This window comes from Bombus huntii, unplaced genomic scaffold (genome assembly GCF_024542735.1).
Source record: "Bombus huntii isolate Logan2020A unplaced genomic scaffold, iyBomHunt1.1 ctg00000102.1, whole genome shotgun sequence".
Classification (NCBI taxonomy): Eukaryota; Metazoa; Arthropoda; class Insecta; order Hymenoptera; family Apidae; genus Bombus; species Bombus huntii.
The window spans coordinates 157,749-170,391 of record NW_026099356.1 but is presented as its reverse complement, the minus strand read 5'-3'; the positions used below and the strand labels follow the sequence as shown (position 1 = coordinate 170,391).

Genomic DNA, 12,643 nt, shown 5'->3' with positions numbered 1-12,643 from the left:
AATCTGCTACGTGTTTCTTTTTTGCGTCGCTTCTTTCTATTCCTTTTTTTTTAACGGTACCTCGCGCACTTGTCGACGCGTTTGAGTTATTAACTCTCTTGTCCCCTTCCATCTCCTTCCTTTCTCCTTTTTTCTCTCTTTTTTTAATTTCTTTTTTATTTATTTAGATACCTTTTGTTTTTCAACCAATCTTTTTAAAGCGCTCGCGGAGGTGCTAAATATATCGTTTTATGCTTAATACATGCTCAACAAAGTGGATATAAAAGCGACGTTGAAACATTTTATTCTAAAGTTAGCCGTTACAAAGAAATCTGCGCAACGGCTCCCGCAGGACGTTACAAATTTCGAGGACCAGTTTTACAGCGTTACGAAATATACCGCAACAACATCGGCACGAAACCTCGCACAGTCTGAATTACCGTAGGAAAAAAGAAATTCCACTCGGCAGCAGGCATTCGCGAACGAGTGACGCAAAAATATGTCGGTTTCCACGAGGATGGGGGGGGGGGATGAAAAAGAAAAGGAAGAAACCGTGGAACACGGGGTGTCGCTGAACCGGACGATAATTTATGTATCCGTTCGCTAAACTTGCGGATGCTCGCTGATCGCGTCGAACGACAAAGGCTTAACGAAACCGTATTATTTCTGCGAGTCCGACGCGGCGTGCCGATAAAAAGAACTAGCAAACGGTTACGAGCTCGACACCCGGAACGTCGCTTGGATCTGGCAGAAGACGGTATGATACGCGGAACATTGGACGGATAAAACGAACACCGTCGTTTATCGATAAACAGAGCCGCTGTCGTAACGCGTTCTGTCGTGACGCGCTCGAGCAAAGTGCTGGAAATTTGTCACGTCGTGCTCGAACGATCGTAGCTAAACTCGGACGAAACGTGGCGGCTTCCAGTTGTTCGTTGTTAGTCGTTTCCAATGGGATACGGCGGCCAAAGGTAAAATAAAAAGCTGTTAACGAGATCGTCTACGGCGATGAGAATCCATCGGCGATAGCCGCAATTCCGTCCGAGTAAACGGCAACCTACTCGCTACAAACCTAATCGTATCCTTGTGCTCGTGATTGGTATATCTTGCCACGTCGATAGACCGCCAGCGACAGGTGCTACGTATCGATCTTATTAGACAGGAGGAACAATGGCAAACAAATCACGATCGCGTCAATGTCTATACGTACAACGACGCAAACGGAAACGTTTGTCCCCCTGATCGTTCGTAGTTAGACCTGTCGGACCAGCGAAATCGAGCGTTCTCGATCGAGCGTTCGCCAGCACAACTTTTCGCTCCTCTTCTTACGCCTCCTACGAGCGTGCAGGTAATCTTATTCCGAAAATGTATATGGAGAGTCGTGAACGCGCGTTATAACATACAGGCTGGAACGAACGAGCGAAGAGACGGTATCGCGATACCGATATCTACTTGAAACGCAAGATAAAGGAACGAGGGAGCAGCTCCTCCCTTTCGGAGCTCGGTATTCGATCGATGACGATCGTTTCGACGTCCAACGGACTAAATACGTGTGACGACGAGAGCTGGAATTACCAATACGAAGGTAAGTAGGTGTCTGTTTTCTTTTGCCCGACGCGTCGAAATCAACGCGCGTGTGTTTTGCAAAGTTTGAGAACAACGACGCGTCGAACGTATTTCAGCGATTCGCAAACTGTAACCGTTTCCTCGATATTGTCCTATAGATCAGCTACTAACTAAATTGTTACGAATTTTCAGTTCGTTCCGTTCTCGTTCTCGTTCTCGTTCCGTTTTCACGCTCTTTTCGCGCACCAACGTATGAAACGGACAGAGATTCGATGGTTACACGCACGTCATCGTACTAGGAAACGTATCAAAGTCTCGCACAGAAGGATCAGTCTGGCGGAAGATCACACGGATGTCACAGGTAGCATATTCGAACATCATGCGGGACGTACGTCTCGCAGGCAATCTGTTTATGCGTTATTGTCCCGTCCTTGAACGGAATAATTTTCAAACAGCCGCGGGATATGTGCATCTGTTGCGATACGAGCGTTACAAATACCGCTGACACTTTCTCTCGCCAGCAATATCTCGCTCGGTAGAAACGCTTCGCCGCCTACGTTTGCTGACAACGATGCTGGAAAATCTCGATTCTTTGCCTCGACAACGTCTTACGATCGTCGCCGCTGTAAAAACGAGAAAACGTAAACGGAACGTGTAAACGAATAAACAGGCAAGTTCATCGAAGCAACACGAAAAACTTCTAAAAACTGCGAGAGCCGCGTTTCAAAGCATCAAACACCACCTGTAAATATTCAGCCATCGCGCAGACAGCTTTCAATCGAGTCGTCGTCGATCGGCCGCTTTTTTCTGGCGTTTGCCCGTGAACGCGAGTAACCGTGCCCTGTCGAATCTGTCGATACGCAGAGCGCCGAAAACAAGACGCGACGTTCGGCGGAACGTGCCCGAACGATCGTTCACCCTTAGCCGCGGAATCAACGCGAGAGAATGGACGAAAAGGTTCGATATTGCTGGAACGGCGCCCGTCACGCGGATCGAACGACGCGCCAACGACCGTGCGTTATAAACCGATCTCTCGAAAGCCGTTCTGTGCGTCGCGCGATCGTTTTAATACGTTGGAAGCTCGCTCTCGCGAGAATCACCGCCCATTCTAACTCGCGTCTCCGAACGTCGTGCAAAGCAAATACCTATCTGTTATCCAGCCACCGAAACCTTTCCTCTCTCTCGCCGACGTCACTCCTCTCCTGGTAAACTCGAGTGCATCCGTTTAACGACGGAACCTTTCCGCAACATTAATTCTCTTTTTCCTCGTTCCTTACGCGCTGATTCGCCGATCGAGTCTTCTATTCGCAGAGACAGCGTCGAGACGGTCACCACGGTTTTTACGTTGGTAAAACGCGGCAATACGTTTTACAAAGCCGCTTAAACGCACCGTGACTATTGGCTATTAACGTATCCTATTATCGCAACAATGCGAAACTTTTCGTATGCGTATTTTCGTATATGCGTATATCGGTCGAATATCGAGAAAAGGGCACTTTGGATTTTCACGCTTTTCCGATATATCGCTAAACGCTAAAGACGTTTTAAACAACTTTTTCCTGCGCATACGTACAACCGATGCGGCGTTTGGTCTTAGTGTTGCGGTTATGCGGGAAAGCCTTGGTTTTCGAAGCTCGATGTAGGTAGCAGTATCTAATATTAATCCGTTCACCGCCGTGGCATTTTTTATGTTTACACCGATAAGGGTAAGCCGTGAATATTGCTAAATACTATAACCCGACCCAGCTTGGAAACTCGGGCCGAGCTACGTGTAATATTTTCCCGTGTAATTCGTGATTGAAGGCCGAGCGCCGACCGTGCGTGTAGGACAAAACCGTTCGAAACGTCGAGCTTCGCAACGTATTTCGAAAGCATCGAGATCGAAGGTGGCCTCGTTTTTTCGAATATTTACCGACTCTCGAATCGTTGCGCTTCTTCTAGTATTCTCCGCATTCGTCGTCGAAAACGGCGATCAAACGAGCGATAGAAAATTTTAGATAAATTTCACGTCATTCTGTATTTTCCTTCGCAACTTGCCCTCGATTATCGATTATTTCTTATCGTAGAACAAATTATCCAGGAAAAATCTTACAACGTGCTATCGTCAGCGTGATTTCCTTCTGTGATTCGCTCGTGCCGGGCAGCACCAGCCTCGTTCGAAAAGTTCGAGGGGCAGGGGGCGAGCGAGTCTATTTCCGTGCGCGGAGTTAACCAGCATCTGGAAGGAGTCGCGTAAACGTGTCTACGCCCGGAGAGGATGACGCTCGTTCGCGAAGAACATATACACGAGGGCCAAGAAAGCACGAGCGAGGGTTGTTGAGCGCGTTTTGCGTTCGACGCGCAGCCACCAGCGAACCAGTTAATTCTCCGCCGTTTCGCGTACAATCCCTAAATTACGAGCGAGACGAGACCGCTTTGTCGAATTCCTGGTACTTAAGTCGGACCCGGTGGTTTTCGCATTCGACACTCCGCGTTGGTTATTCGCAAATTTTTCGTCGCGGTATTTGATCGATTTGGCCGACTCGGAAGCGCGGAGAGGGCTCGAGGCTCCTTCGCTTGGTGCAATCAACAATTGCAATTTTGTTAACTGCTCCGCGGGCGATCAGAGACCACGAAAAGTATCCATCAGATGAAAGCAGATCAGAGGCGGAAGATCAAACGACAAGGAACGCGGGCATAATGACCTTAGGTCGTGTTTAGGTAACTCGTGTTTTGTTTTCATCGCCGAATCGTTTGCGATGAGGAAAAAGCCAGATCCTGGAACTTTTGAGTCGCTTACGAGCTTTGTGAATGATTCGTCGCAGTTGCGAGTAAATTTTTTTTTATATTTTACGTGGAGGAAATCCGCACGGACGCCAGGCCGCTTCTGGGGAAAGCGGCGTGGTAGTGTCGGATTCCAACCGACTAAAACCTCCACGATAACCGTCCCGGCTGCGATCGAGAGAGGCCCGGGAACCGATGTGAGCGTTGCAACGGGGCCTCCCCCGCGCGCTTAATACCACGGCTGATGGAGCGGTGTGTGACCATTGTCACACCGCCTCGTCGCCGGAGCCACCGACCCAGGCAGCCCGATTCCCCTAACGGCCTAATTAAAAAATAATTGTAGGAATTATCAAAAAATATGGACTACGGGGCCCCAGGTGGATGTAAACCTGGAATCTGTAGCTGGACTACTACACTAAGGCAATGGCAGTACGGATATTCACAACACAACTGTTCTTCTGTATACACAACACAATTACTCTTCTTCACTACCACATTTTGATGACAGGTGACGATCGTTTCGTTGTTCGGGGTTAGTATCAATGTTGCTGTGTTACAAGTATTACGAATATCAGGAGGAAGAATTTTTTTTCCTCTTTTCCTTTTTTTTTGTTTTTTCTATGTTGTTTTCATAGATATTCTTTTTTTTACTTTTTTTATTTTATTTTTTATTTTATTTTTATTTTTCACATCTCGGGAGGTAATTTCTCGTAGAGAGACACCTAAGACGTAGAAGCTGCGTCGCCCAAGTACGGATTCTCACACACATCACATTTCACTTCTGATCCTGAACTCACTTATATCAAAATCCAGGAGGGAATGGATTCGAACCGCCAACCTATGTGTTTGCAGTCTGCTACAGTAACCACATAGCCACCGTCGTCCTGTACAAAGTATAGTTCCATAATTCTTATTTGAGGCTAAACATTCTGATCTCGCACTATTAGATATATATTATTCATTATTCTCCCTCCCCCACCCCCTCTCATCCCACCCCAACCCCGCCCCCTCCCTCTCATCCCACCTCTCCCCAAAGTTACACAGCACCCAAAAAGCAGGCTACCGAAGCGTCCTGTTTTGCGACAAAGTTTTCAGGACAGAAAAAAATAAAAAAAATTCATAAAAAAGCTCCGCTCCTCAGCGGCTTAAACCCAAAAATTGTATTATACACGAAAAATATAAAGCGCCGACGCATAATACAGCATGGCTACGCCGTACCGCCACGTATCAGTACCTTTGCCTAACATATCTGTTGGAATACGACGATATCAACCGCATGCAGATAAGGTAATTGATCGTACGGATTCTTCCCTTCGCTGCCCAGCGCCATCCCCACTAGTGTGCGTTCGTGAGATGCACCACGGCGGCTAGCACGTGCAGGCTCTTTCGAAAATTCGCCGGAAGAAGCGTCAGGATATGGATGGAACATTCTAGATGGGCACGTCGAGAAGCTACTAGAAGGTTCTGTGCCACATGTGACGCCACACAGACACCCACACAGGTCACAATCATTACTGCATAGAGAGTGGGGCTCTAAACCTTTTCAAGGGCCATGGGTCACTAAGCCAGTCAGTCTGTGAATAACTAGCCAACTGTCTACATTCCAGAACGCACATTTATAATCCTTGTAATAATTGTCTAATAAATATGTCGGGTTTACATTAGAATTAGGGTTAGGGGCGTGAAACGAATCCTCGTTTGGGTTACACGTTGTCGTTATGCAATAGAGAAGACATTGACTAGCGCAAATACGATTATTATAGAACCGGACAAGTAACCGTGGTAGTTAGGTACTCGAGAAACTAATGACAATGATCCTAGGTTCAATAACGAATCCGCGGTCGACGGGATGATAGATGAACGTACTCACAAAATCCAAGTCGGATGCGTAATATTCACTGGCCGTAAAGGGTTACTCCTTAATCGATGAGATCGCGAGCGAGAATGCCTTTCCCGTCCCGATGATGCCACAGAGGAAAACTATAACGGGGTGTGTCTAAGGATACGAGATCATCGGATTCGTCGAGAAAAGCCTTCGTTCAGAAAGTAAGGGAAATTGACGTTGCTGCTAATTGGTCAATCTCCATATCGGTGGTTAGAGAAGGATGCTAGCCGCCCTCGAGGGAAAGTTGCTAGTGGGAGACGCCGCTCGTTGAAAAATACGTCTCCCCTATCTTCCCGTAGTTGGGACAAAGGCTGTTTGTCTGTTTGAAGGACTTTAGTTAACTAAACCTTAAGATTTATAACGGGCCCTCGGGCTAGCCGAACATGTACTGCGGAGACGCATCGACATCTTAATACCACGGCTGATGGAGCGGTGTGTGACCATTGTTAGACCGCCTCGTCGCCATGCCAGGCAGCCCGGTTCCCCTACCGGACTGCTTGGCGGCCCCGAGGCGCTGAGCCGCCAAGCGCCCAAGGCCCGAACCCCACGGAGGGGGGGCCAGCACGCTTCGCCAACGCCACACGGAGGTCCCAGGCGTTCACCCATCCGAGTACTACCCGTGCCCGGCGCTGCTTAACTTTCGTGATTTGACGGGAACGAGTGCATTCAGCCCGGCCAGGGCGTTGGCGTTGCGAGTAAATGGCTCTTTACCAACGTTCTTCTTCCATCTTTCCGGATTCCAATCCTCCAGCATCGATCTCGTTTTCTTGGTCTACGACGTCGTTCGACGTATCATTAGCAGGATAATTAGTTTCCTCTTTTGACAAATTTTTATCTCTGTTGAGATGCGATTACATCTTTAGACACAACGTTAGGCAATATTCTGAGGGGACAAGAAGTTTTGGAGAGAATGGTAAAGAAAATTTGACTTATGACACATAAGAATTATTTATTTTATTATGTAAATAGACCGCGGTTTTTTACGCATTTGTGGAAAATTTGCACGTAATACGACGAAATATATATGCTTCCTTTAATATTTTTCTATAATACTTAATAGGTAATGCAATTGTCCACCCTTTTGTCTTTTATCGGGATTTTATTTTTTTAAATATATTGTAGGTCTAATTATAAAATATTATTGTAGGAATTATCAAAAAATATGGACTACGGGGCTCCAGGGGGATGTAAACCTGAAAGCGTAGGTTTTGTGCGTGTCTATGGAGAAAAAGGTTTCCCTCGCGCAACTATGATCGAGCATCCAAGCTCGAAGGATACAACGTAAAAGTGGAGAGGAAAAAGCATAATCCCGGCAGAAAGGAAAGATCCAAGTGCTTCTCGCTTGTTCTTAAATCCGCAGAGTAAATGGAACGGCAGTAAGAAAAGCAATGACCGAAAATGGAGCGTTCCACTGAATAATGCAACGTTAGACGGTGAATAAATACAGACGGATAAAGCCGTCGCAGCCTCGGTATCGCCAGCTTATTAACGATAAAATCAACGATGTCGCGATACTTTGTCGATGCGACGAACGCTCGTTCGAGACTTGGCTTCGCGATGAGAAACAGTTTTGGAGGAAACGCGTGTAGATAAGGGAGTGGCGATTCCGTCGAACCGGAATGCGAGGAAAAGAAGCGAACGATTCTGCGAAGCTGACGCAGCGCAAACTTTCCTCACGACGTTAACAAACAGAGAAACGGAAAAGTAATTTCTCCAATCTCGAGAATATTTATAAAACGCGGCAAACAGAGGTACATATCGCGTGTTTACGCTTTATAAATAGGAGGAAAACAGGAAGGATGAAAGAGGACAGGCGGAAAGGAGAGAGAGGCGGGGGGATTGGCGAGGAATATCAGGATAAATTTCCACGACAAACACCGAACGAGGCAGTCGAGTAAGCTGTTTCAAAAATATACGTACGGACAGCTCTGGTTTCCAGCTACTGTTCGCAATTCGTACGCTTTGGAAAGTTTGGGAAAGCCGACGGCGTACATGCACGCCGCTCGCTATTTTCTAACGCTCTCATAAACTTTCGATGCAGTCCAAGTATTAACGTGGCAGGGCAAAAACAAGGAGAAAAACGCGTATTCGTATTCGTCGATGCTGCTCTTGGCGTCGATGAAACCCCCATTGCGATCGAAATAAACGGGCGAATTTTCACCGACCTATGAAACGCCCGACACCGCGTATTTGTTCCCGGCGAAAAATACGAGAAAACCTTTGGTAAGGTCAATTTTTTTAACCGTAATCGCTCACCGGATACGCAATGTTGCAAGTTTATCGCGATGAAAAAATGCCAGGAAAAAAAGAAATTTCTCTACACGCGGCGTACAGCCCGATGACTCTTGACAACGCAACAAGTTCGGCGATTTGAAATTTCTATTCTTCGAAAGTGAAACAAACGTGGAAAAAGCGCGATTTTGAGTAAATTCCCGGCAATTTCATAATGTAAACGTTTCGATTTAATTTACATGTACTCGTATCGTCATCGATGTTTCGAGTTCGATCTTACGTGGCGCGGAACCTATTAACGCGATGCTTTTCAGAATGAAACGGAAAGAGTATCGGAAAGTTGCTGACGTTCTTGAACGCGTAGACCCGGTATTACCTGGGCACGATTCCAAACGCCGCGAGCTTTTATCTGCATTTTCAATTTACTTTTTCGTATTAAAAGTAACTGGCTGCTGCTAGTTTGTTTACATCTACATATAAACCGAACTGATCGAGGAAAAATTGCGTGGAAAAGAAAATCACGAAAAAAACCGAAAGACGTTGGAACCGCTGGTTCGTGGGAGCCTTCGTATTCGCGAAAGCCATATTTCGTAGAAATATTATTTTTATTCGCTCGTTTGAAAGAAAGCGACGAATCTCGTTGCGTGGGTGACGCTTGCGAAGCATACGAAAGGAGGGAAAAGAGAAGAAAGGAGGAAACACGGTACAAAACAGGGCAGAGCTGGCTGGTTAATTTGCTTGTAACGATGCTCGCTAGTTACAGCTGGTTGACGTTTCCCGGCTCGGTTGCCACGGACTAGAGCGGTCTCCTAGAAAATCGTCGACTCGCGAGGGTGGAGCGTCGCGCAACGGCTTAATTATCACGAGCACGAAATGAAAATTAGCCGACGACGATGCGTTCGTTCGTTTCCGGGTGAAACGTGGTGACACTTTGCACGGCGAAACTGTTTGAAAAGCAGACGGTACGCGGCAGCAGAGACATCCGTTAGTCGCGGTTGTATCGCGTGCGAATTATCGACGGGATCGGGATCGCTTTAAAAATGCCTGGCTCGTGTTCGATAAATCCAGCAAACAGGATTATTACAGCAACAGGAAGAGATTATAAGAGATACAAACTCTCCTCTCTTTGCAACTTTGTATTTCGGAAAAACGTTTCGAAACGAACGATCGAGTCACGTTCCGTTCCTCCCCGTACACGCTTTCGCCACCGGATCGGTAAGCAAGTTCAGTTTCAGTTTCGCTTTCGGTTTCGGTTTCGGTTTCCGGTAGAAAGTGGAACTCGCTGTTGAAACGTTATCCTCTTGACGTCTCTTTAAATGGTCGTGATTTTGCTCCGCTTTAACTCCTTTCGAACGACGGAAACCACGCTTGCAGAACCGACGTTAACTTTTCAGCGAACATGGTTACAACGTGTCTCGCGGTGTCGCCAGTCAGATGCGTTTCGAACGCATCGACGTCCACTAGAAAACTAGAAAACGATAATACCTCGTGCCCGAACTGTGAGAAACCAAGGATCGCGCGTCGCGCAAGAAGAATTACTGCTTTCGTTGGTCTATCGAAGAAACGATAAATAGTCCCTCGTAATTCCATCGTGCGAAACACGTGGTCGGCCTATCGAAAAATGGCCACGAAACAAATCGTGCACGAGTTGGAGCGATCCGCGACGGAAACGTCTTACTTAAAGTATCGTTGCCATTTGCTTCGAAGCGACAGGGACACGATACGGAAAGCCTTGGGGATCGAGTCGTTAACCAACAGACCGTATAGGTAGGAGAGTACCAGAAACCGCGAAGAAAGGACGACGAACCGCGACACGGTCGTCGTAGAATCGAAGCACTGCAGCCGTGTCGGCCCAACAGACGTAACAACGGTGACCACCGAGAGAAATAGGAAACGGGATAAAGGAAACCCCTGGGCTATGGTTTGACAGCCGACCCGTGAAACCTGCCGATATGCGCGCTGTATTAGAACCCCGTCGGTCGAATCCGTGTGTTGGCGAGACTTCAAAAAATCCTGACACCGAACGCATCGCAACTCCACTCGTAATCCGATGTAGCTACACGCTAGAAGGACGTTCGTGTGCACTGGGGACCGGATACGCGCAGCTTTACGACTCAGCTAACCCCGCTGCGTCTCCTCTCGTCCTGGTCCACACACACGCGTGGCCATGTTTTCCTCGTCTCCGAGGGACGCGCCGCTTTCACGGAATTACGATCCATCTTGTCCGAGTTAATTCTCTTTGCAGACAGACGTGGCACTCAGTAATCCGATGAATTCGTTTTAATCGGTCGACTTGTCGGAAATTGGCGGATTCTACGCGGAATGCACGGTCGAACAGGCGCCTCGCGTCGTGAAATTTTTACCCGTCCGACGTTTCGATTCGAACGACGATCCTGGAGAAACAGGTAGACGCGGTTAATTGCAGCTTCAGAACTGCGCTGGCTGAAACGAAAGGTAGATTTGGTGTATTCCGTGGAACGAACGAGCTGTTTCACTAACATCGGAACAAAGTAGAAACGAATCGGTACTTATCAAGGAGAAAACATTGTCCAGCGTGGGGAAAAGTTTAAGGACCGATGTCCCTCGATCCACGCTGGAGACGGCCGATGAAACAAGGCGAATTAGCGGGAGATCGGGAGCAGAAGGCAGAACGGGCGGAATAGAAAAGGAATGGATACGGCAAGCTTCGGCCGTGCGATTTCGTATCACATAGCGTTATCCCCTCGTAAAGTTGGCCACTCGTGCCACTAGCAGAAACTGTATGGCGGGCTCCGAGAGGGTTTTAATCGCGCGACGGACGAACGTATCGGTGAAATTACTGGAGAGCCCCGTCGACGTGCCTTTCGGTCCTGTCTGCCCCACGGCTCGGCTGCCACGGATCTAACAGATTTACCGGATACAACGTGCCGGGTTACGAAACTTCGAAACTGGCTAAGTTAATTGCCGGTCGCTCCCCCGCACGTACTCGTCTATCAGGCGACTCCAACTAGTAACCAACGAGGAAACCGCTGATTTCAGGCGTAAATTCAGCTGAAAATCCGTAACGTGGAACGATGAAAGAGGCCGCACGGAAGAAAATAGCCTGGCGATCAAAAGGCTGGAACGTGCTTTCAGACCCGGACGCTTAGCTGCGCCGCCCCGCACCGAGATCCACTCTGACTTTCGCCCTTTGCTGCGAATATGACAGCCCGTTCGCGCTTTACCCTCGACGATCGACGCCGACCACGCTTCTGCCGCCTGTTATTTCCCAACCGTCCACCGTTTTGCTCCCCTTCTTTTTCATTTTCTTCTTTCCGCTCTTCTCCTTTTATCCTCTTTTCCCTTCTTCTCTCGCCGAAGCGCCGCGTTTGCTGTCGAGTTCGGCTACGATTGGCAAACACAAATCTTACGTGGACGCGCGATACGCGCGTTCCACGCATTTCAAATTTCACGACGTAACGTACTCGACGACTCAACGTAACGTGGAAAACGCGACAAGATGTTCGAATTTGGAATTATGCGAGCGCGCTGGGTCGATCGGCATGCCATCCGCCAAACGCGCGGCAAATAAATCTGTCGGTGTAATTTTAACGAGCCGCGATACCGCTCGAGGATTATACGGGTAATTTAAATTCCGCTCGCTCGATCGACGCGACCGATGGTAGAGCAAATCGGACGAACGGTTTGTAACACGAGACATTAATAAAGTTGGTGGAGCCGCGGAAAGCGGATGGAAATGGAAATTTTCCGATTTTAATATCGGTGAATGCATCGAGAAGAAAGATCAAAAGGTTGACTGTTGATTAATTTGAGCGGCACGCGAGCCACGAGCCCCGAGCCCCGAGCGTCGCGATGCTCGCGTGCGCCGAAGCTACTGCGATCGAGCGAGCGTCGTAACCTCGGTAAATAACCCGTCGTATAATATTACGTACACTGATCAACGATTCGGAAAGGGAGTATTCGCTAACCGGGGCATCGCCCCACCGTCGTGCGAAAATAAACTAATTAGCCTTTGGGGACGTCGAGGCATGCCCCTCGACGCCCCAGCGGATTTCAAGTCGTCGATTTTACAGCTAGCTGCTGTTACGTTCGAACCGTTTGTAAACCAGTGACGCGCAATTTGGGATAGCGATTGCGATCGAAATCCGACCCCTCTCGAGAATCCTACGGAAAGAGAATTTCTTTCGCAGTGGTTGGTCTGGCCGATCCAAGTTTCGGCGCGCGTTGTCGCGATGCCTA

The 12,643-nt window shown here is 48.1% G+C and overlaps 1 pseudogene; it reads right to left on the bottom strand.

The window, feature by feature from the left end:
* Nucleotides 1-6,762: 6,762 nt before the first annotated feature.
* Nucleotides 6,763-6,881, bottom strand: LOC126876901 (5S ribosomal RNA; annotated as a pseudogene).
* Between the last annotated feature and the right edge of the window lie 5,762 nt (nt 6,882-12,643).